The sequence below is a fragment of the Mastigoproctus giganteus genome, chromosome 12, assembly GCF_048544385.1.
Source record: "Mastigoproctus giganteus isolate SK-2022 chromosome 12, ASM4854438v1, whole genome shotgun sequence".
NCBI classification, from domain to species: domain Eukaryota; kingdom Metazoa; phylum Arthropoda; class Arachnida; order Uropygi; family Thelyphonidae; genus Mastigoproctus; species Mastigoproctus giganteus.
The window spans coordinates 55,970,150-55,991,664 of NC_143586.1; the positions used below are offsets into that span (position 1 = coordinate 55,970,150).

Consider the following 21,515-nt stretch of genomic DNA (forward strand, 5'->3'; position numbering starts at 1 on the left):
CCGTTATGGATGGTCTCTTTCGAAAAGAATTTGCAGAAGGAAATTGCAATCATTTCTCGTGTCCTATTTATCGTTTTCTTGGGTGTATGAATCCTTTAAAATTCCTCCTATTCCGTCACGAAACTATTCCTCAACTTCGATTGGCGAAGGAATTGAAACCCATATTTTTCTCACACAGTGTACAAAAAAACAAAGGTATGCATTCACTCCACTAGCCTTGAAGGCGATCTTCATGGAATCAATTCTATTCACACACGTTCTGTGATAGCTTATGTCCCGATGGGAAGGTTCCAGTCGGTTAGCTGCCATTAATAATTATTATGCAATCTATGATCTTAAGAAGATTGCATATGAAATTTGGAACTTTCGGGGTTTACTTGGGATTTAGGCTTGCGGCAGAAGTAGATTTTTACAAAATGAACGGATTCAAGTATCGGAGAAAAACAAAATCATCATACGTAAGAAAACAATTTCGAAGTTACTTTTCTTCTTCTTTTTGGCTTCTTGGTTTAATTTCCATTTCCCATCTTTATTTTTATTTTCCGAGTACTACGAGCCTGTCCACACACTCCGTCCTCCTGATAGTAAGTTCGACCGCCATCAGGTTGCTAGTTTCTACCTTCTGGATAATGTGCACTGCGTAATTCTATTGTGAAACTGCCGTCTTGCGTGCCTTCATGGGTTAATGCTTAAAATTGCTGTAGACCGAACAAATGCAATAAGAGTCATTGATACTTAAGAAGTCATTGATGCTTAAGAGGATCAACATCTAAGTTCGGAGTGGGATGCCCGACTTATTTATGACACCACTCCGAATATAATTACATTATCAAGCAATGATTTTTATTATATGGTGATGTGAGCAGTCCACAGAACAGAACTATAGCTGTGGAATTCTTCTGGAACTGTCAGAACTTAATAGCCAGATAAAAGGAAATTCTAATTGTAATACAATATTTGAAGTGGGTTTATTGTTAGCTTTTATCAAGAGAGTAGTCTCCAGAGAGTCGTATTTAATGGGCAGTACATACCGTAGAAACAATCTACTTAGGCGCGTGCTAAATATCAAGTGGAGATTAAATTCGCTTCTGGGATTGTTCTCAATCGAGTAAAGGGAAAGGTGTAGGCTGGAATAATCTTGAACAACTTGTTAGAACGATGTGTTATTGCTTAACAGTGCAAAGAAAAGGAGGATAGATAAAAGGTTCTCCACGTTCCTATAGCGAATCTTTTACGAGTCCGAATTGGAATTTGTTATGGCACTTTCAAGATATACGTGCCACTTATGACATAACCCAGCTATCTGACAAGCAGAAAGTGTTTAGTTGCAATCAAGGATAGCAAAAGCAGTGCCAATGAACTGACAAGCTCGTTTAAGATTCAAAAACAAGCAAAAAAAAACCGAGCATAATATTTGTACATTTACGACAAGAAAAGAGTTCTTTCCTCGAGTCTGTGCCAAAATAGATTACTTCAATTTATTTTGCATAAGCAGAAAGTTTAAACTACTAAAAAATGCTTATATTCTCCGCTTCCAACCGAAGTTTACACAATCACAGCTCCCTCTAGCGAAAAAAATTGTTTCCCAAAAATTAACTTTGAGAACAGCAGTTAAAATGTGGCAGCTTTGTCACTGATGAATTAGATATATTTCTTATTAAATTTTCTTGATATACTTCGCACTGTCGTCGGCCTACCTACACGCGCCTTGGGTGTACCCTACGAGTGATAGACGACTTCCCTCAAATTGCCTAATGCAATTTGAGGGAAGTGGGTAGTAGTTCGAGGTAGATAATCAACACTCTCAGGAATCTTCATATATATAAACAGTGATGACGTTATGTGTAAATATATCATGACGTCACCTGACAGCTAAAATTTACTGAAAGTGGTATTTGTAGTTCCGAAATGTATACAGGTTTTCACAGAATATTCAAACATTTTTCATTTTTTTAATTTTACTGTAAGAGAAAAACATGATTGCTATGTTCTTAGAAGACCACTTAAAAATACCTTTTAAGAAATCAAATTAAATAAGATATTCATACACTGGAGTGTTGAATAGAATTTGTGCGTGTTATTTAGTAATAGTTCATTCATTTCTACGGTACAATATTTCTTCCGCCCAGAGGAAGAAATGGTTAATTCCGGAGATCACATGACAAGGAGACGTAGTATCAGTTAGTTTCATCCTAGTTATCTAGGATGAAAAACGTATACACACTCAATAAGAGGTAGATGGAACAGAATAGGATGAGGAAAAAGACTTCGATCCCTTCTTAACAGACGTGAGGGCAGCTTTCTACATAGAAGGCATGTCCATTCCCTCCATTCCCCAACAGCAGAATAAACAAGACCCCGAAACTCAACTTGTAGAAGCATTATATACTAATGGAAAACATTGGATGTCGCGTATGTCCAAAGAACGGTTTTACCCTGATTGCATTACACCAACAATGAAGTTCGGTGATGATATATATGGTGTTACGTGGTTTGGACTCAGTCCACTGGTTGCCATCGAAGAAACTATGATTACAACTGGGACATTGTGAACAATTTTACCTTACTTTCATTGTGACAATTCTTTGGAGAGAGGTTGCAATTTTGTCATCATGAGAACGCTCTGGGTCATAACACACAGTCACAGTAACTGTGGTTAAAGAATATAATATGGTTAACCTGCTATTTTCCAACCCCGAGGCTATATTTGAATCTAACTGAACACATCGCGACGTTCTGGAAAAATTGGAGACAAAAAAAAAGACGTCCGATTCAGACAGAGAAATAGCCGCAGCACTAACGAGAGGAAACCAAGATTTGTCTCCGCATGTAAAAATTTGTAGAAAGCTACCCACACGGGGTTACTGATGTCATAGTAACCCATAGGGGCCATATTCAATATTTAAAATTGTATTTTTCCAAATGTTTTTTTCATTCGGTGTCTTAATATATTTTGGGGGTTAGTATATGTAGCGTGCAGGTTTTCGCACTCTCTCTAAATCTTATCAAATACTCCTTGGGGTTCACGAGTAACGATGACTCAATTATTTGCTCATTTTTCACGCGCGATTAACTCATAATGCGCGTGCTTCCTAGCTACAGTACACACGCTGTCACCAAACCTCCCACAAGGGAGAAATTATCTACACGAACCTTCTCGTGATAAGAGAACAAAAAAGGAAAGCACCGTGCTCTGATCGCATTCTCGGAGCTGCTTATAAGCTCAACACATGCAGTAGTCAATGGTGCGTCATTCAGATATTATTAATGCTCATTGCAAACACATTCCAAGAAAGAAATTTCATTTACTTTAATACATTATCGAGTTCTCCGTGCTGTTCATCAATCTTCGTGACCTGTACCACGAGTCTCTGATATACCTACCGAAAAAGACATCCCCAAGTCGCGGATGACGTAGTCCATTTGCGCGTGGGTGCCACAGGTGTCTTGGCCAATGAAAACGAAGCTACTGCTGTGGCTCGTTATGTACAACTGTTGAACACCAACGGTTTACAAAGACGATTTTCGCCCTTGCGGGCACTCCTCTCTACTTTTGCACAGCAAACTGAAACTGCAAACCTATAAAAGCTTTAGAGTGGGGAGGATGTCATGTAGGCTAGTGACGGGGTGTCTAGGAAGCTCGCGAAACGATCTTATCTCCGTGATCATCTGACCTGTGCGTGTGTTCAATTTTTTTTTTTCGATTGCGGACTGAACTTTGCGAAGATTTTTTCCTTCTTGTACATATCGGTAAGTGGATAAATATTGGTTAGATGTGTGTGTTTTACAATCTACATTCGTAATCGACGAAAACCCTCTTATTTGAAATTCAAGTTTAAAGGATCCGAGCTGCTAGATGCATTTATTAAGAAAAATTTCTTACCTCGCCTCTTTTACAGCCTGATAATTAATAAACAATTAACAGAATGCTAAGCACTTCTTGACTGATTAATAAAGATTTCTTAAGATATTTTTGCATCTAATTGCTTTTTTGCCGAAGTATCTAAAAATGTGCAATAATGCATAATGAGTCTTAGTTATTCTCGATAATCGAGTAAATTGCCTTTCTCCACAACGCCATGCAAAGTTATTCGAATTTCATCCTAAGAATTTGCAAATTTACAATTGCATTCATGTTTGTTTGCATGTCTGTGGATTTATGTATTGAACGCCTGTATTTTTAGTTAACTGAGTCCGTTTTTGGTAAAATATTTTTAGTACAAAGGGATGACAAAATGAATCTGTCAGAGAACAGCTTGTTTATTCCGAATAATAAGGTCTTTTGAGATTGGGGGAGACCCTTAGTCTGTATCTGCAAGCGAACCTTCTCTCTTCAAAATAACTTCAGAATTGCACAACAAGCACTTTTGTTAATAGACAAACAATATAAGGCGAAATTTCAGCTGTGAGCCTTTATCCAATTTTTCTCAATGAAGTGAAGAGAAATTGGTCAAAAATTGGCCAATTCTAAAGCTGAAAGCAATCTTAGTGGAATTGTCTGGTGAGCTTAACTGTGACTGTCAATCATGATGACGCTGATAACTTCCACTGAATCCTTACTTACTTAGGATTAATTAATTAATTTCTATTAAATCCGAACAATCTACATTGCGTTACCAAAATAACTGGACACCTGTTGTCTAAAAAAAAAATTATCCATCATTTAATATTGCATAGAAACGTTCTTATAAATACAAAGTCGTTAGTTATTTGGAAAAAAAAATAATAATATAAACTTTAAAATGAAGCATCATAAGAAAAATAACTTTCTACAAAAGTTAGATACAAAATTTAATAGTGTTTTTTTTTCCAGAAACTAAAATAGTTCAAATGTTAACCATCAGAGGGCCAAGATTTACATATTCAGACGTTACAGCCTCCGTATAAAAAAGGGAGAAGTAACCTTTTAAATGAACTGTTATACTGTGTGAAAAAGGTAAAGCCTTCAGATGCTACTGCAAAACAAAGTACTAATAGTTCGCCCTTTTTGAAAATAACCAAAGTGATGTTAAGGCTTTTAGCCATTTTCAAGCTCTCAAACATGTAACACGTCCTCCACATTCAAGACGTAAACATTAAAATGATTGTGAGATTCAAAAAAAAAGGAAATCTCTGCGAGAGACTCAAACTGGCCATCCTAGAGTTCTGCTGGAAGTTACAACAATACGGCTGCTCAAACTCTTAATGTTCCTTGGAGCGCTATCAGAAAAGTTCTTCCTGTTTACCGGCACTGATATCCGTGCAAAAATTACAAAGGTGCACTATTATTCGTAAAGCATGTTACAATAGCTGGTCACTAATCTGGAGAGGTTATCCAGGAAACAAATTATACCAAATAAAACCAGAACCAAAGCTGTGGCCCTCCAGCTTCCAGAAAAGCAGACGAGAAGAAACAATTTTAGGAAGGCTCAGGATTGGGCATACTCATCTCACTCACCTGTATCTATTAACTAATGACAGCGCTCCACAATGTACATCATGTCAAGTACAACTGACCATTCGCCATTTGTTAGTGGACTGTCTCCACTTTCAGAACATCCGCTTAGATACTTTTAAATCAATTGCTAAAACACAGTCATCAATAAATTTATTGCAGATTCTGGGAGATGATCCTAATAAAAAAGAACTATTTACTTTCCTAAACCGGATAGAAGTATATCATAAAATATAGTTATTATTTCAAATTCACCATTAGAAGACACAATATGGCCCAAGTAGCCTATGTGTCGTTAAAACCCAACAACAACAACAAAGGTGCACTACACAATAGTGCACCTTTGTAATTTGTCCTTGTCCTTGCTCAATCCATTCCAAATTAAATGAAAACATAAGCAACTTGGTCAGCAAACGAATTCTGGACTGACCAAGTACACGTTTTTCAATCAGTGGGGCGGTAAACATTGACAATTGTCACATTTGGCTTTCAAATCATTCACATTAGTTTCAGGAAGTCCCTCCATTCTCCAAGGTTACTTTGTGGCGCGATTTTACCACTTCATTCGGCCATTACTGGGACCATTTCACTTCAGTGGGGTCATTTTTTCCAAGAGATCTACTTCTGGCAGAATGGAAACCGAAACCATCACAGGAAAACGCTATAAAGCTCTACTAGAGGATTAATACCGCTGTGTCCTGTTTCTCTAAGAGTTTTTAAGGAATAATATTCAATGTAAAGTTTCAACCTCCTGTACAGACTCATTGCAGGCGAGTATGAAGTGAAAAATGTTATTCCACGTACTTAAAGTCACGACGTATAATCAGTATAAGTACTTTAGTATCAATGATGTGGACCTAAAGAACATATTTTATAGGAATATATTGTATAATAGCAATTTCTGTCATTGCATTTTGTATGATGATAAAACGTTGTCCCTCTGGCGGTGAACATTGGAACTACGTTTTGTTTTAAAAATTGAGTGGTTTAGAAAGAGCTATACTCCACCCGACGAGCTAATTTCATTTTAAAAACTCATATAAAAAAATACTTGATTAAAGCTTAACGTAAAACATTTCCCTCTCCATTTCTAATCTTATTTTTTTTATACTTTATTAACTACTGCTGAATTTCAGCAATATTTTAATTTTCGTGAACTGTGTGAAACAGATTTTAATCATTTTAGGCCTGACGTTTCAAACCTAAACTTAAAAAAAAAAAACTGAAGGCATGTCAAACTTCTAACTTAAGCGCAAAAATTACAAAATCCTATTATTTCTTTACTCCCTGTATTAGTATAAAAGGATCACGCAGAGAGTACGGCGAATAGCAACTTTATTCACCTGTTAAAGTTTCACTTGATGAATACAAGATGTTCTAAAAAGCTTTACTGAATAACATTTAAATTAAACATAAGAAACACCACATGCCTTCAATAAGATCTTCTGGATTTCCTTCCGCGCTCCGGGGAAATAAATATGTACGGTTGTAATATGCAAAGTGTTTTCTAGAAGTGAATCACTTTTTTCGAGTCCTCCTATAAGAAGTGATGGCTGTAATTCTAGAAAGAAAATGCCCCTAAGACGAAAGGAGGCAACCAAATAAGGCGATCTTCAATTACTTGTCAACTAAATTACATTACTTGCGAAAGTCAGTTGGCGATATAATCAGTCACGCTCAGTCATTACCGTGGCACGAGTGATTGGCCCCGATTTTTCTTGCGTTTATGTTCGAAAAATGCAAAGAATCGCATACAAGTCTTGTTTATCAATATTACTATCAGAAAACTTAGTTTGGATTTTATCAACAACTCCGACTTCTACTTAATGATTGGAGGAACTAGTTGGGTTTAAATTCCTCTTAGCCTCTCCCGTTTTTTTTGTTTTTTTTTTTTTTATTTCGTGAAAAGAATCACCTGAATTCAGCATTGTCTCACCTCTCGAACAATTTAAAAACGCTGAAAATTGTCACAAGATACTTTCAGACTTCATTTCCTCTCACTTAGAGAACGCATATGAAATTAGTGGCCAATTATGTGTACTATTGGGTACTGGGAACGACTTATGTATACTGCTTTTATACATACTGGTTGTATTTGTGCAATGAAGATCTTATACACTCCATGCTATATTGTTTTCTTCCTACAACGCCACTTTAACTAAGAGTAAGTCATCCTTTTACTGGAATCATTAAGCAGCCTGGTCCTGTTCGTTCTGAACATGCAGAAGCTTTAAAAATCGCAAGAAAACTTCGTCAGATTGGCTAGCCCACAAGAGCATCCAATGAACAAATTGGAGTTTTTTCCCCTAAAAACTCCAATTTGTTCAGAACATAACCTACAGACAATGAAAGTAGGTTTTGTATGTATGGCGCAAACAACTTTAAAGACAATTGAAATATCGTAATATCACTCTTCTTGTTTGATGAGGTTCAATTCGACGACAATAGCTATATCAACAAACAGAATTCCTCACAGGGACTAAATAAATCAGAACTATTCATAAAAGATTCATCCAAATAACGCTACTTTTCTTTCTCCCAACAACATGAAAGTAGATAGTTATTTGTTCGAATGGTTATTTTCTTTTTGAATTTTGGAGAAAAAGAATTTCTACATGCTCTGTACAATTCCGAAAAGATGGGGCAACTTGCAATGTCACAAGAGATGCAATGGATTAATAGAATCAAAAGTTTAGTGAAAGATTAATTTCAAGGAACGGTGCAATTCGTTATCAGATCATATGATTTTATTTCACCCGATATCTTTTGTAGAATCATTACGATTTAAATCTTACAATTGCTATATTTAATTTAATAATTATAAAATCGATTTATAGACAATGATAGGATTTCTACAAGTCTGTGAACTTCATAAAATTGAGCTTTTAGTCATTTTAGGCCTAATGTTTTTAACTGCATGATCATTGCAAAAACTTGGTGTTGGGCGAACACTTGAGAATTATGACTCCGTATCAGCTTACACGTGCCGAAAACATGCCTTCTTCTGACAGTTCAATATTTTAGGACATTATCGTGTTTACACATCGTTTAATGTAATAATATTCTTACTTGGAACCATAAACACAAAATTTCTCAGGAACCAACCTTTGTAAATATATACTTTATTTTAAAACTATTTTTGGTCCCGAGTGCCAAGCGATCTTTCTAGTGCGTTTTTTTAGCGTTTTTCATAGGGCGAGTGCTAGTGCTTTAATAAACCCTCCACCGCCCACAACATTACTGCTTCTCTCGCTGAGCAACGTCACTGCTTCACCACTAGCAACGTTACTGCTAATCCCGCTTGCAATGTTACTGCTATCGCTAGCAACGTACTGCTCTCCTCTTCTGCGGAATGTTTTGTCGCTGGTTGGCACCGCTCCTGCCTCCACCTGGCGGGACTTGTAACCTGGAAGAAGGAATTTCCTCATTCATAAATATTATTACAGTTAACAACAATGTTCCAGTGTCAGTTACGCCCCATAACATTCTGAACACGTCTAAAGGCGTTATCAGTGAATGGGACTTACTGTCTCTGAAGAAGAAATAGTACAAGAGCTTAGTGAACAAAAGGTGACACATGCTCGGAGAATAATGACCAAAAAAAAATGGCAACCTACTACCAATCAGGTCCATTATTTTGACGTTCAGCACTCCGACAAATACAATACTAACCGACAAGCTATGTTTACCTAATTTTCCAAGACAGACATCTCTTTCAGCATTTCTGACCTCCTAGCAGACACGCCACATGTAACCGAAATTTTTGGTTTCCTCAAACAGATAAAATTGTACAATGCAGTATAAATTTGAATAACATTTATGCAGATATAACTATGCATTTAGCATCACCATAGTTAGGCGCATTATGGCCTATGCTGCCCTTGCGCCGTAAAGCCTACAAAGAACAACAACAGCACTCCGATTCTTTCATCTTCTGTTAAAGCAGGTTATTTAAACTGCAAATATTCGACCTTACATCCCGAACCCCATTCGCTGCTTTAAGTGCCAGAAGTACAGACATGCACAGACGGGGCCCCGGGTGCCAAGCGTTTCCGTGGCCAAGCGATTCTTGTGCGATTAAAGAGCGTTTTTTGGTAAGCGACTAGGTTCTCTTTTGTTTTCTCCCTTACTTATTAAACCTTTTTGTTAAGTAGCTTCATTTTCTTAAAAACACTTAATAAGTGAGCCCAGAAGAAGGAAAGTACCTTTTTCTTTAATTTAGTACTTATACTAACTAAACTAACCTCTACGCTTGGCCACAAGCGGCACTGCTCCTGCCTCCCCGTGGCGGGGCCGGTAACCTGGGTGGTAAAGGTAAACCCCCAGGGCCAAAAGGAGCTAATATGGATACAAATAGTTATCCACCTTTAGAGCCATTGAGCTCAAGACAAGAAACTTCTGAAATTGACCGTGACTGTGTTCACCCAAAAAGGCTTCGAAGGGAAGCAAAATGTCAAAATGATATCCCGAACTTCTTGGTAGTACATTCGTTATCTGCCCAACCTGTAGGCAAGTTATCACCATTCTTGATACAAAAGTGTCTAGAGTCTATTGCAGGGTCACCAAAAATGGTGAAGCGACTACAATCCGGAGACCTCCTGATCGAAACAGCCACCTCAAAACATTCTGAGCGGCTGTTAAATACAACATCTTTTGGGGGGCTAACGGTATCAGTTACTCCCCACAGAACCTTAAATTCATCAAGAGGTGTGATCAGCGAGTGGGACCTAACTTCAGTCTCCGAAGAAGAACTACTCCAAGAACTTAGTAGTCAAAAGGTAATAAGTGTAAAAAGAATCATGACTAAAAAAGATGGGAATCTAACTCCAACTAGAACCATCATTTTAACATTCAGTACTCCAGATTTACCATCCTCAATCAAAGCTGGCTATTTGAATTGCCGTATTAGACCATATATCCCGAATCCCGTTCGTTGCTTCAAATGCCAGAAATATGGTCATTCACAGCAGGCATGTAGAGGTGACTCCATCTGTCCCATATGCGGATCTAAAGACCATACTCAAGCTGATTGCTCAGTGGCAACCCCTGCGTGTCCAAACTGCAAGGGAAGTCACCCTGCCTTTTCCAAATCTTGCGAATTATGGATTACAGGGAAAAAAATTCAAAAATATAAAGTAGAAAATAAAGTTACGTTTCCTGAAGCACGTAGGCAAGTTATGTTGAGCATGCCTAGCAGTCGATCCTACGCTGTCCGCACTAGAAACTATGTATCCACTGGAGCACAAACAGATGTATCAATTCCGCCTAATACCTCAATGGCTAATTGGCTTAAATCTACCCTTTCAAATTCAAAAAAAGAAAATCCTCAAAATAAAACTAGCGAAGCTACAAATACCCCAATCAGTATCCCTAGTGATACTCCATCGGTCTCATATGACACAGAGCAAACGAAATCTGACACAGGTTCAAAACAAATGGAAACTCCTACCAACAGTATGGAAGTAGATGAGCGTTTAGATAATGGGGAACCGATTTTGGAACTCCATGCAAATGACACCATGGATTCAGTACGCCCCTATTTTCCGAAAAAAGATAAAATAAAACAAGACAGACCGAAATGCTCCACTTCTAAAAAACAGTCAGACCAATCGACCACAACTAAACTCAAATAATGTCTAATATCATACAGTGGAACTGCAGAGGACTAAGAAGCAATTCTGACGACATAAAAGATTTACTGATTAAATATAATCCGATAGGAGTATGTCTACAAGAAACTTTCTTATCATCTCAAGCTTCACCAAAATTTACAAACTATACAATATATAGAAAAGACAGGATTTCGGAGTCTCCTGCTCGCGGAGGAGTAGCTGTGCTTATAAAATCAAACATACCGTCCAGGCAAATTCAATTACAAACTAGTCTAGAAGCTGTGGCAGCACGTATTTCAATCGGCATATCAATTACCCTAACTTCTATATATATACCCCCTTCTCAACCATTGTCAAATACAGAACTTGATAATTTGGTTATGCAACTACCATCTCCAATCTGCCTTTTTGGTGATTTCAATGGCCACCATCCATTATGGGGGTCGCCTGCGATTGACACAAGAGGCAAATTATTAGAAACATTCATGAATAATAACAGCCTAACTATACTAAATTCTGGATCTCCCACTTATATTCACCTATCTACAGGATCTACTTCTGCAATAGACTTGTCAATCTGCTCACCAGCAATTTTCCCAAGTATGACATGGTCAGTGCTAAACTATCCTCTAAACAGTGATCACTTCCCAATCCTTTGCTCATTACAAACACGGGTAACTGCAAATCTCGAGCACCGATCCACCTGGAAGTTCAAGAAGGCAAACTGGGAGAGCTACTGTACCCAGGTCCAGTTAGACAGGAGTTATGTTCAGCAACATCCAATTGAAGACGTAACTAACTACATTACCAATCAGATACTAAATGCAGCAAAAAATTCAATTCCGAAGTCACGACCCCACAAGTGCTCCCACCATAACAACTGGTGGAACACAGATTGTTCTAATGCCAAGCGTGAGAAAAACCGTGCTTGGAACAAATTCCGTAAGTTTCCTACAACCAGTAATCTAATAGAATACAAAAGACTTAAAGCCAAAGCAAGGCAGATTAGGAGAAAAGCCAAGCGTGACTCCTGGATATCATTTGCCTCAACTATCACCAAAGACACTGACCCACGATTCATTTGGAGAAGAATTAAAGCGCTAAATGGAAAATTCATTCGACCACCCTCTCCAATACTCTGTTGGAATGGAAAAGATCTCTCGGCACCTAAGGAAATCGCGAATGCGCTAGCAGAATCATTTTCTTCAATATCAGCTTCTGCTTCCTACTCCATCTCCTTTCAGCGCATCAAGGCAGAGGAGGAACGCCGCAAAATTAACTTTTCCACACGGCTCTCACTTCCATACAATCAACCATTTAATATAACAGAACTCAAAGAATCCTTAAATAAATCTTCAAATAGTGCTGCCGGCCCAGACGACGTACATTACATCATGCTAAAACAATTACTTGAAGGGGACTTACGTACCCTATTGATCTTCTATAATAGAATCTTCTCAGAAAATGATTATCCACTTCCGTGGTGTCATTCTCACATACTTGCCATACCAAAACCAGGCAAAGACCCTTCTTTGGTTGACAATTATAGGCCAATATCTCTCACAAGCTGCATGGGGAAAGTTTTTGAAAGAATGATACATACGAGGCTTACCTGGATCTTAGAAGCAGAGAACCTTTTAACAGATCATCAGAGCGGCTTTCGTAAGAACAGATCCACTCTTGATGTACTTATCAAAGCTGAATCGAATATTCGCAACGCCTTTGTCATGAAGCAACATCTAGTCATGGTCAATTTAGATATTGAAAAGGCATTTGATACTACCTGGCGACATGGTATTATTATGGACCTTTATAATCTAGGACTAAGGGGTCATCTCCCTCAGATAATTCAGAATTTCTTGCGCCACCGCTCTTTTCAGGTCCGTTATCAGAACGTACTGTCTACACCCCATATTCAGGAAGAAGGAGTACCGCAGGGATCTATACTCAGCGCAACGTTATTTGCAATTCGAGTCAACAGCATAACTAGAGACATCCCCAAAACTGTGGAGGCATATATGTACGCGGATGACCTCGCCATCTCTTGCCAATCGCAAAACATGAACACCATTGAGCGTCAACTCCAACTTGCCATTAACAGAATTGAATCCTGGATGTCACGCAACGGATATCGTCTAGCTGTACAAAAGTCTACCACCACTCACTTTTGTAAGAAACGTGCTGTCCACCACCATCCTGAATTACGGCTAAACAATTCTCCAATACCAGTAGTAAACAGCATCAGATTTCTCGGTCTGATTTTAGATAGTAAGCTTAACTTCCAAGCATATATCACATATCTACGACTACTTGTCTAAAACAGTTGAACATGCTTCGATCAGTCTCATCCATGTCGTGGGGAGCTGATCGGTACTCCTTACTTCACCTCTACAAATCTCTGATCCGTTCACGCTTAGATTATGGTTCTCCCGTATATGACTCAGCTAGGAAAAGCACATTAGATCGGCTGAATGCCATCCAGCACAGTGCCCTGAGGACTGCTCTGGGCGCATTCAGGACTTCTCCCATGCAAAGTCTTTATATCGAAGCCCACGAGCCTCCATTACATCTCCGTAGGAAAACATTATTGCTTTTCTATGCTTCGAAGATCCAGAGTCTTCCATCGCACCCCAGTTGGGAGTATCTTTATCACACTCGGTGGGATTCCTTTTATGAGAATAAGCCACATGAAAATCGACCTGCTTCTCTCAGGATCAAAGATCTTATTCTGAGTTGGAGCATTGATTTAGCTGATATTTATCAGAACACAACTGCACCCATTCCACCTTGGATGTATGTTTGTGCCTCACATGATGCACATTTTCTCCAGTGGGGGAAGAATGTCATATCTCCCAATAACATGAGACAGTTGCACTCAGCTCATGCTAATCTTAACTCAGATTTCTGTAAAATATATACTGATGGGTCCAAAACTGATAGTATGGTAGGTGCTGCAGCTGTCTTTCCTACATGTACAATTTCAGCCACACTACCTTTATCATGCAGTGTCTTCACTACTGAACTTTATGCCATCAAGTTAGCACTTAGTAAGATTATTGAACTTTGCATCTCACCCGCAATAATTTACACGGATTCCCTCAGTGCTATCAATGCCATAAGGAAGAATTTCTCCTCTTCTCATCCTACATTGAAAGAAATTCATTCCCAACTATTTTCCTGTAGTATGTCCAATCTGTCAATCTGCTTTTGCTGGATCCCTGGCCATTCTGGCATTCCGGGAAATGAAAGTGCAGACTATGCCGCTAAACATCCTCAACCCACTCTCTCACAACATCCTCAGGTTCCATACACTGATTACAAACCTGTTATTCGTAAAGCATGTTACCACAACTGGTCACAGATATGGAAAAGGAATACTAACAGCAAACTTTACCAAATAAAACAAGAACCAAAGCTGTGGCTCTCTTGCTTCAGACCAAACAGACGTGAGGAAGTGGTGTTGGCAAGGCTAAGAATTGGACATACACATCATACCCATCTCCACTTGCTATTGGGAGAAATCCCACCTCAGTGTTCATTCTGTAACAGTTGGCTCACAGTCCGCCATTTTCTGCTTGATTGTCCCTTGCATTCAACCATCTGGTCAAACACTTTTCAATCAATTTCCAGGCTTAATGTATCACCTGATTTATCTCATATCCTAGGAAACAATGCAAATATTGAAGAACTTTTAATATACTTAAAATGTATTGGCCTATACAACAGTATATAATTTAACAACTATAAAGATAGAGTCATGCAATTAAACGATGAATAGACACAATTTGGCCTCAGCTGCCCTTGTGTCTTTAAACCCAATAACAACAACAACAATGCACAGACGGCATGCCGAGGCGATGCTGTGCGTCCTATGTGTGGCTCCAAGGAGCATTCCCCAGAAGACTGTACGGCTTCCTCACCTACTTGCCCAAACTGTAAAGGACGCCATCCTGCATTTTCTAAAGCCTGTGACCTTTGTAAAACAGGGGAAAAAAATCCAGAAATATAAAGTGGAGCATAAAGTCACATACCATGAAGCAAGAAAGCAAGTATTGTTAACCATGCCTAGCCGATCATATGCATCGGTCATCAGAAGTAGCCGCTCAGTTGGTGTCTCCGTAGAACTTCTTATTCCACCTGGGCCAATACAGCGCTGCATCCAAAAAGAAACTTACAGTCAATGATATCAGCAATACACCGATTAGTATCCCAACTGATGCTATCTCATCATTTTCCGTGTGCATAGTACTAGGGTCAGGCGCCGCCTGTGCTTTCCCACATCTGTGCCATATGTACACTGTGAAGAAATAGAGAACTACTGTAAATGCCAGAAAAGTGTTCTGTGTTAAATACGCAGTATTTTGTTGGGTGTCCTGGAATTTGGCCGCAGCCTCTGGTGGGACTCTACGTTGCCCGCACACACGGTTAGGAGGTAGCCAGGTTGCCCATTATTCTCTGGCTGGTCTCTGCCAGGGTTGCCTAATCTTCCTGACAGAGACCAATATAAAAAACAAAAAACAACAACGGTTAGAGTGTGTGGGCTTTAGAGTCAAGAAAGGGGGGAACAGGTAGATGTATGGCGGATGAAGAAGCAGGCATCCCTTGATTATAATGGAGTACATCCATCAGGCGAAAATAGGGAATGGGAGTGGGAGAAAAGTTGCTGTGTAAGGGAGCACAAGCGTGAACACCATTTGGCACAATCTTCTTACTCCTCTCAATTCTGTCCGGTCGTTATGTCAATTTCAGCGGTGAGGTAGTTAAAGTCCTATCCGGTGATCTGTGTCTAAGTCAGTAGGAATATAAAAAGGAATGCAGCTGTGACGGTTCTATACTGGATCTTCTCAGATTTTATGGTGGTGTAGTCTCATTTTCTGGTAGGCCTCTGCATTGATTCCCAAAATATAGGTAGTTGTCTTCTCTTGGTTTAGATGATGATCCAGATAGTGACTATATCCATGGTAGGGTCTTCCGTCGTGCGAATAAATCCTGTGCATAGCGCGTAAAGGCGATATAGTCTTCTCCTCTTTCGAGAATGTGTTGTTCTTGGGTTTTTGGAAGGTAATATATCCTAGTCAGGAGGAGGAATCTCAAGTCTTCATATATTTCGCACTTGTACATCAGGTGGTCCCAACTTTCGCAAGGAGAGAGGAAGTCGTTCTGACCAGACTATGAATTGGACATACGCACATCACACATGGCTATTTACTGCGTGCTGAAGAACCTCCACGATGCCAAACATGCAATACTACCCAAACAATCAGACATATATTGATAGAATGCCCAACCTATGAAAATGATCGACAAAAGATTTTCTCATCATTATATAAAGGAAATCAAAACATCACCCTCAAAGATATCCTAAGTGACAAGGAACGTGTATCAGACATTTTCAGATTCATGCAGACAACTAACGTCTACCATCTACTATAAATAAAGATAGTGTATATAATCACAGAAAATATTTAACTCCCATGCATTCGATCAACATATAGAGAATGAATATTCATACAAAGAACGTAATATAACAAACGAACTGGCGCACTATGATCTTCTTGGCCCTGGGTGCCAAGCGTTATTATGATCGAGCGATTCTTTGAGCTATTTATAGAGCGTTTTCTCACTGCGACAGTTCTTGTTAATTTGGAAAGTTTTTCTTACGTTTAAAGTAATTTATTGTTAACTTAGTCTTATAAATTGTAAGTTACAGAAAGGAAAACCACCTTTCTTTTTTCTTTCCTTAAAACTAACAAACTAACTTACACCGCTTGGTCACTCTAGAGGCACTGCTCCTGCCTCCACGTGGCGGGCCGGTAACCTTGCCAGGAAAGGTTCTCTGCCAAGGGCTAAAAGGGAGCTAACATGGATCACGAAGACCGTTATCCATCTGTTGAGCCTCATACCTCAACCTGTTCAAGGATAGACCAAACTGATTTTGACACTTCCCATCCTAAGAGCAAAGAACAGAAGGATCAAAAAAGGAATCACCACTGTTTCTTATAATACATTCCCAAACAAGTCAACCGATAGGTGCACTTTCTCCACTTCTTATCCAGGAATGTCTCGAGAATGCTGCAGGACCACTTAAAATGATGAAAAGACTCCGCTCCGGAGATCTACTTGTAGAGACTATGAATAGTAGGCACTCTGAAGCCCTGCTAAGAATCTAATCTCAAAATTTGCGAATATTCCTGTCACAGTAACTCCACATGCCACCCTAAATTCATCCAGAGGAGTGCTGTCTGAGTGGGACTTAATAAATGTTACTGAAGAGAAATTAGTCCAAGAGCTACAAGACCAAAAAGTCGTACAAGCAAAGCGAATTAAAATAAAAAAAAGACGGTGAACTGGTTCCTACACGCAGTGTTATACTGACCTTTTCAACACCAATCCTTCCAGCTACAGTTAAGGCTGGATATCTGAACTGCCATATCCGACGGCCCCGAGTGCCAAGCGACGGTGACCTAGCGATTTTTTGTGCCATATATATAGAGTGCTCTTACTCAGCGAATAAGTTATATTTATTTTAGTGTCTTTTCTTCCTGTTTTACTCAAGTGATTCTTTACTTAAAAGCTTTCAAATAAGAATCCAGAAAGGAAATTCACCTTTCTTTCCTTATACATATATATTTATTTAATCCGTACTAACCCAACTAACTTCCTCAACCGCTTGGTCACCGGTGGCATAGCTCCTGCCTCCACGTGGCGGGGCCGGTAACTTGGGATAAGAAAGTTACTCTCCTGGGGCTAAAAGGAGCAAAGATGAACTTAAATAATTTTCCTCCTTTAGAGCCATCAAGGTCAGAAATGTCCAATGAAAATGACTCAAACCAACCTAAAAGACTTCGAAGAGAATTAGAGTGTCATAACCTCCCTAACTTTCTGATGATACACTCTCTGTCTACTCAGCCTGTGGGCTGAGTATCACCAATTATATGATCCAAAAATATTTAGAATCAATTGCAGGATCACCAAAAATGGTGAAGATGCTACAATCAGGAGACCTCTTCGTTGAAACAGCCACCGCTAAACATTCTGAGTGGCTATTAAAGACAAAAACAGTTGGTGGGTTGCCAGTATCTATTATCCCCACAATACTTTAAATTCATCGAAAGGCGTCATCACAGAGTGGGACCTGCTTTCAGTGTCTGAGGAGGAATTAGTCCACGAACTTAGTAATCAGAAGGCAATCAGTGCGAAGCGCATAATGATTAAAAAAGATGGAAATCTCGTACCAACTCGGTCCATCATTTTAACCTTCAGTACTCTTGATTTGCCATCCATTGTAAAAGCTGGCTATTTAAACTGCCGGATTCGGCCGTACATCCCGAATCCTCTTCGCTGTTTTAAATGCCAGAAATATGGCCATTCTCAGCAGACATGCAGAGGTAATGCCATCTGTCCAATATGTGGCTGTAAGGTCCATACACAAACAGATTGGCCCCGGGTGCCAAGCGTTATAGTGATCAACCGATTCCCTGAGTGATTTCTAGAGCGTTTTTATCAAAGCTACAGTTATATTCATTTGTAAAAGTTTTCTTACGTTCCCATTAATTATTTGTTTACTTAGTATTACGAATTGTAACTAAGTTACAGGAAGGAAAACCACCTTTCTTTTTTTCCATTACACTAACTTACTAACCTTTACACCGCTTGGTCACTCTGGCGACACTGCTCCTGCCTTCCCGTGGCGGGGCCGGTGACCTAGAAGAAGAAATCCACTCTCCCGGGGCTGAAAGGAGCAAAGATGGAAAACAGTTCTTTTCCACCTTTAGAGCCATCGAGCTCAAGACTAGAAAATGACACTGAAAATGACTATTCTCAACCAAAGAGGATGAAAACAACCCCACAAGAGGAAATACCAGCATTCCTCATACTGTACTCTCTATCAGAGCTGCCTCTGAGTAAACTATCCCCATTCCTTGTCCAAAAAATGCATCGAGTCTACTGCAGATTCACCAAAAACAGTAAAGCGGCTCCAGTCTAGGGACCTTCTGGTAGAGACCATGAAATCCGAGCATTCCGAAAAATTATTAAACATGACTACTTTTGGCGGACAACCAATAAAAGTTACTCCCCATGCCACCTTAAACTCCTCAAATGGAGTAATCGTAGAATGGGACTTGTTAACTGTATCAGAGGAGGGAATAGTTCAAGAGCTACGTGAACAAAAAGTCAAACAAGCAAGGAGAATTATGACTCGGAAAGATGGTGTTCTTGTTCCCACTAGGAGCATAATTCTCACTTTCAGTTCTCCCATCCTACCATCATCTGTTAAAGCAGGCTATCTCCATTGCCGTGTCCGTCCTTACATCCCGAACCCAATCAGGTGCTACAAGTGCCAAAAATACCGACACTCCCAAACTGCATGTCGAGGTGAGTCAGTATGTCCAATTTGTGGATCGAAGGCGCACAATCAAACTGAATGCACTGCTACTACTTCTCTTTGCCCAAACTGTAAGGGTGATGACCCAGCATTTTCCAAAAATAGATCGAACTTTGGAAGCAAGGAAAAAAAATCCAAAAATATAAAGTTGAGAATAAAGTGACATATTCAGCGGCGAGAAGGCAAATGCTAAAAACAGATCCAAAATGCACATATTGTTTAGCACCCGTTGCTGCTAAACAATTTCAGTCAATAGCTACACAAACAGATGTTGCCGTTCCCCCAAATATGTCTATCGCTAATTGGGCACGCTCCATGCTCTGGCCCCGGGTGCCAAGCGTTATAGTGATCAAGCGATTCTCAGTGATTTCTAGAGCGTTTTTCTTGAAGCTGCAGTTTTTGTTCAGTTAAAAAAGTTTTCTTACGTTTTCATTAAATACTAGTAAACTTAGACTTACGATCTGTACGTAAGTTTCAGAAAGGCAAATCACCTTTCTTTTTTTCATTTAAACTAATATACTAACTCTTATACCGCTTGGTCACTCTAGCGGCACTGCTCCTGCCTCCCCGTGGCGGGGCCGGTAACCTGGGAGAAGAAATCCACTCTCCCGGGGCTGAAAGGAGCAAAGATGGATAACAATTCGTTTCCACCTTTAGAGCCTCCGAGCTCAAAACTAGCGACTAAACACACCGATGATGACTTCTCCCAACCCAAGAGGTTGAAAACAAATCCTCAAGAGGAGATACCAGCATTTCTCATACTGCACTCTACATCAGACCAGCCTTTGAGTAAATTGTCCCCATTCCTTGTGCAAAAATGCTTAGAGGCTGTCGCAGGTTCACCAAAATCAGTAAGGCGACTCCAGTCTGGGGATCTTCTGGTAGAGACCACGAAATCCCAGCATTCTGCAAAGCTATTAAATCTGACAACTTTCGGCGGACATCCAATAAAAGTCACTCCCCATGCCACCTTAAATTCCTCCAAGGGAGTAATTGCAGAATGGGACTTATTAACCGTATCAGAGGAGGAAATAGTCAAAGAGCTACGAGAACAAAGAGTCATCCAAGCCAGGAGAATCATGACCCGTAAAGATGGTACTCTCATTCCAACAAGGAGCATAATCCTCACTTTTAGCTCTCCCATCTTACCAACATCTGTCAAAGCAGGCTATCTCCATTGCCGTGTCCGACCCTACATCCCAAACCCAATCAGGTGCTATAAGTGCCAAAAATATGGACACTCTCAGACTGCATGTAGAGGTGAGGCAATATGTCCTAACTGCGGATCGAAAGACCACAATCAATCCGATTGCAATGCTACCACTCCTAATTGCCCAAATTGTAAAGGGAATCATCCAGCTATCTCTAAAATATGCGAACAATGGAAGCAAGGGAAAAAAATACAGAAATATAAAGTGGAAAACAAAGTCACTTATTCAGAGGCGAGAAGAGAAATAATCAAAATGGAGCCAAAGCGAACGTATGCCACAGCTGCCAAACAGGTGCAATCAGTAAGTATCCAAACGGATGTTACAGTTCCTCCTGATACATCTATCGCGAATTGGGCACGATCCATACTCACTCCTCCCAAACAGTGTCCTTCACAACAAACAACTGAACAAGCCAGCAATACTCCAATCTCCATTCCAGCCGATGCGTCAACAATGAAACCAAAAGCTACAGAAACCCCAATGGTGCATCCACGGATTTCAACGGAAATGGATATTGATCAGGAGAAAAATTCAGATGATGGAATTTTAGAACTCCACGCAACTGATGAGATAGACACAACACGTCCTTTCTTTCCTAAGAAAGACAAAGTAAAAATAGAGAGGTATAAACAAGCTACAACCAAAAAACTGTCAGAAGCAAAAACAACTAACAAGAACGCATAATGGAAAGAATTCTTCAGTGGAATTGTAGAGGCTTTCGTAATGCAAAAGATGACTTGCATGATCTCGTAAACCGCTATGAACCAGCATGTATATCCCTACAAGAAACCTATTTAAATCCACAAGTGTGTCCTACCATTAAAAATTATACCATGTTCAGAAGAGATAGGAGTATCGACTCGCCAGCTCGT

The 21,515-nt window shown here is 39.6% G+C and overlaps 1 protein-coding gene across 1 annotated transcript in view; it reads left to right on the forward strand.

Moving 5' to 3' along the window:
* Positions 1-3,540: 3,540 nt before the first annotated feature.
* LOC150077079 (thyrostimulin beta-5 subunit-like) overlaps positions 3,541-21,515 on the forward strand; it is a 214,829-nt gene continuing 196,854 nt past the window's right edge. The window contains exon 1 of the mRNA XM_090386774.1: positions 3,541-3,750. The gene's annotated coding sequence lies outside the window, so the exon portion shown is untranslated. The remainder of the gene's footprint in view (positions 3,751-21,515) is intronic.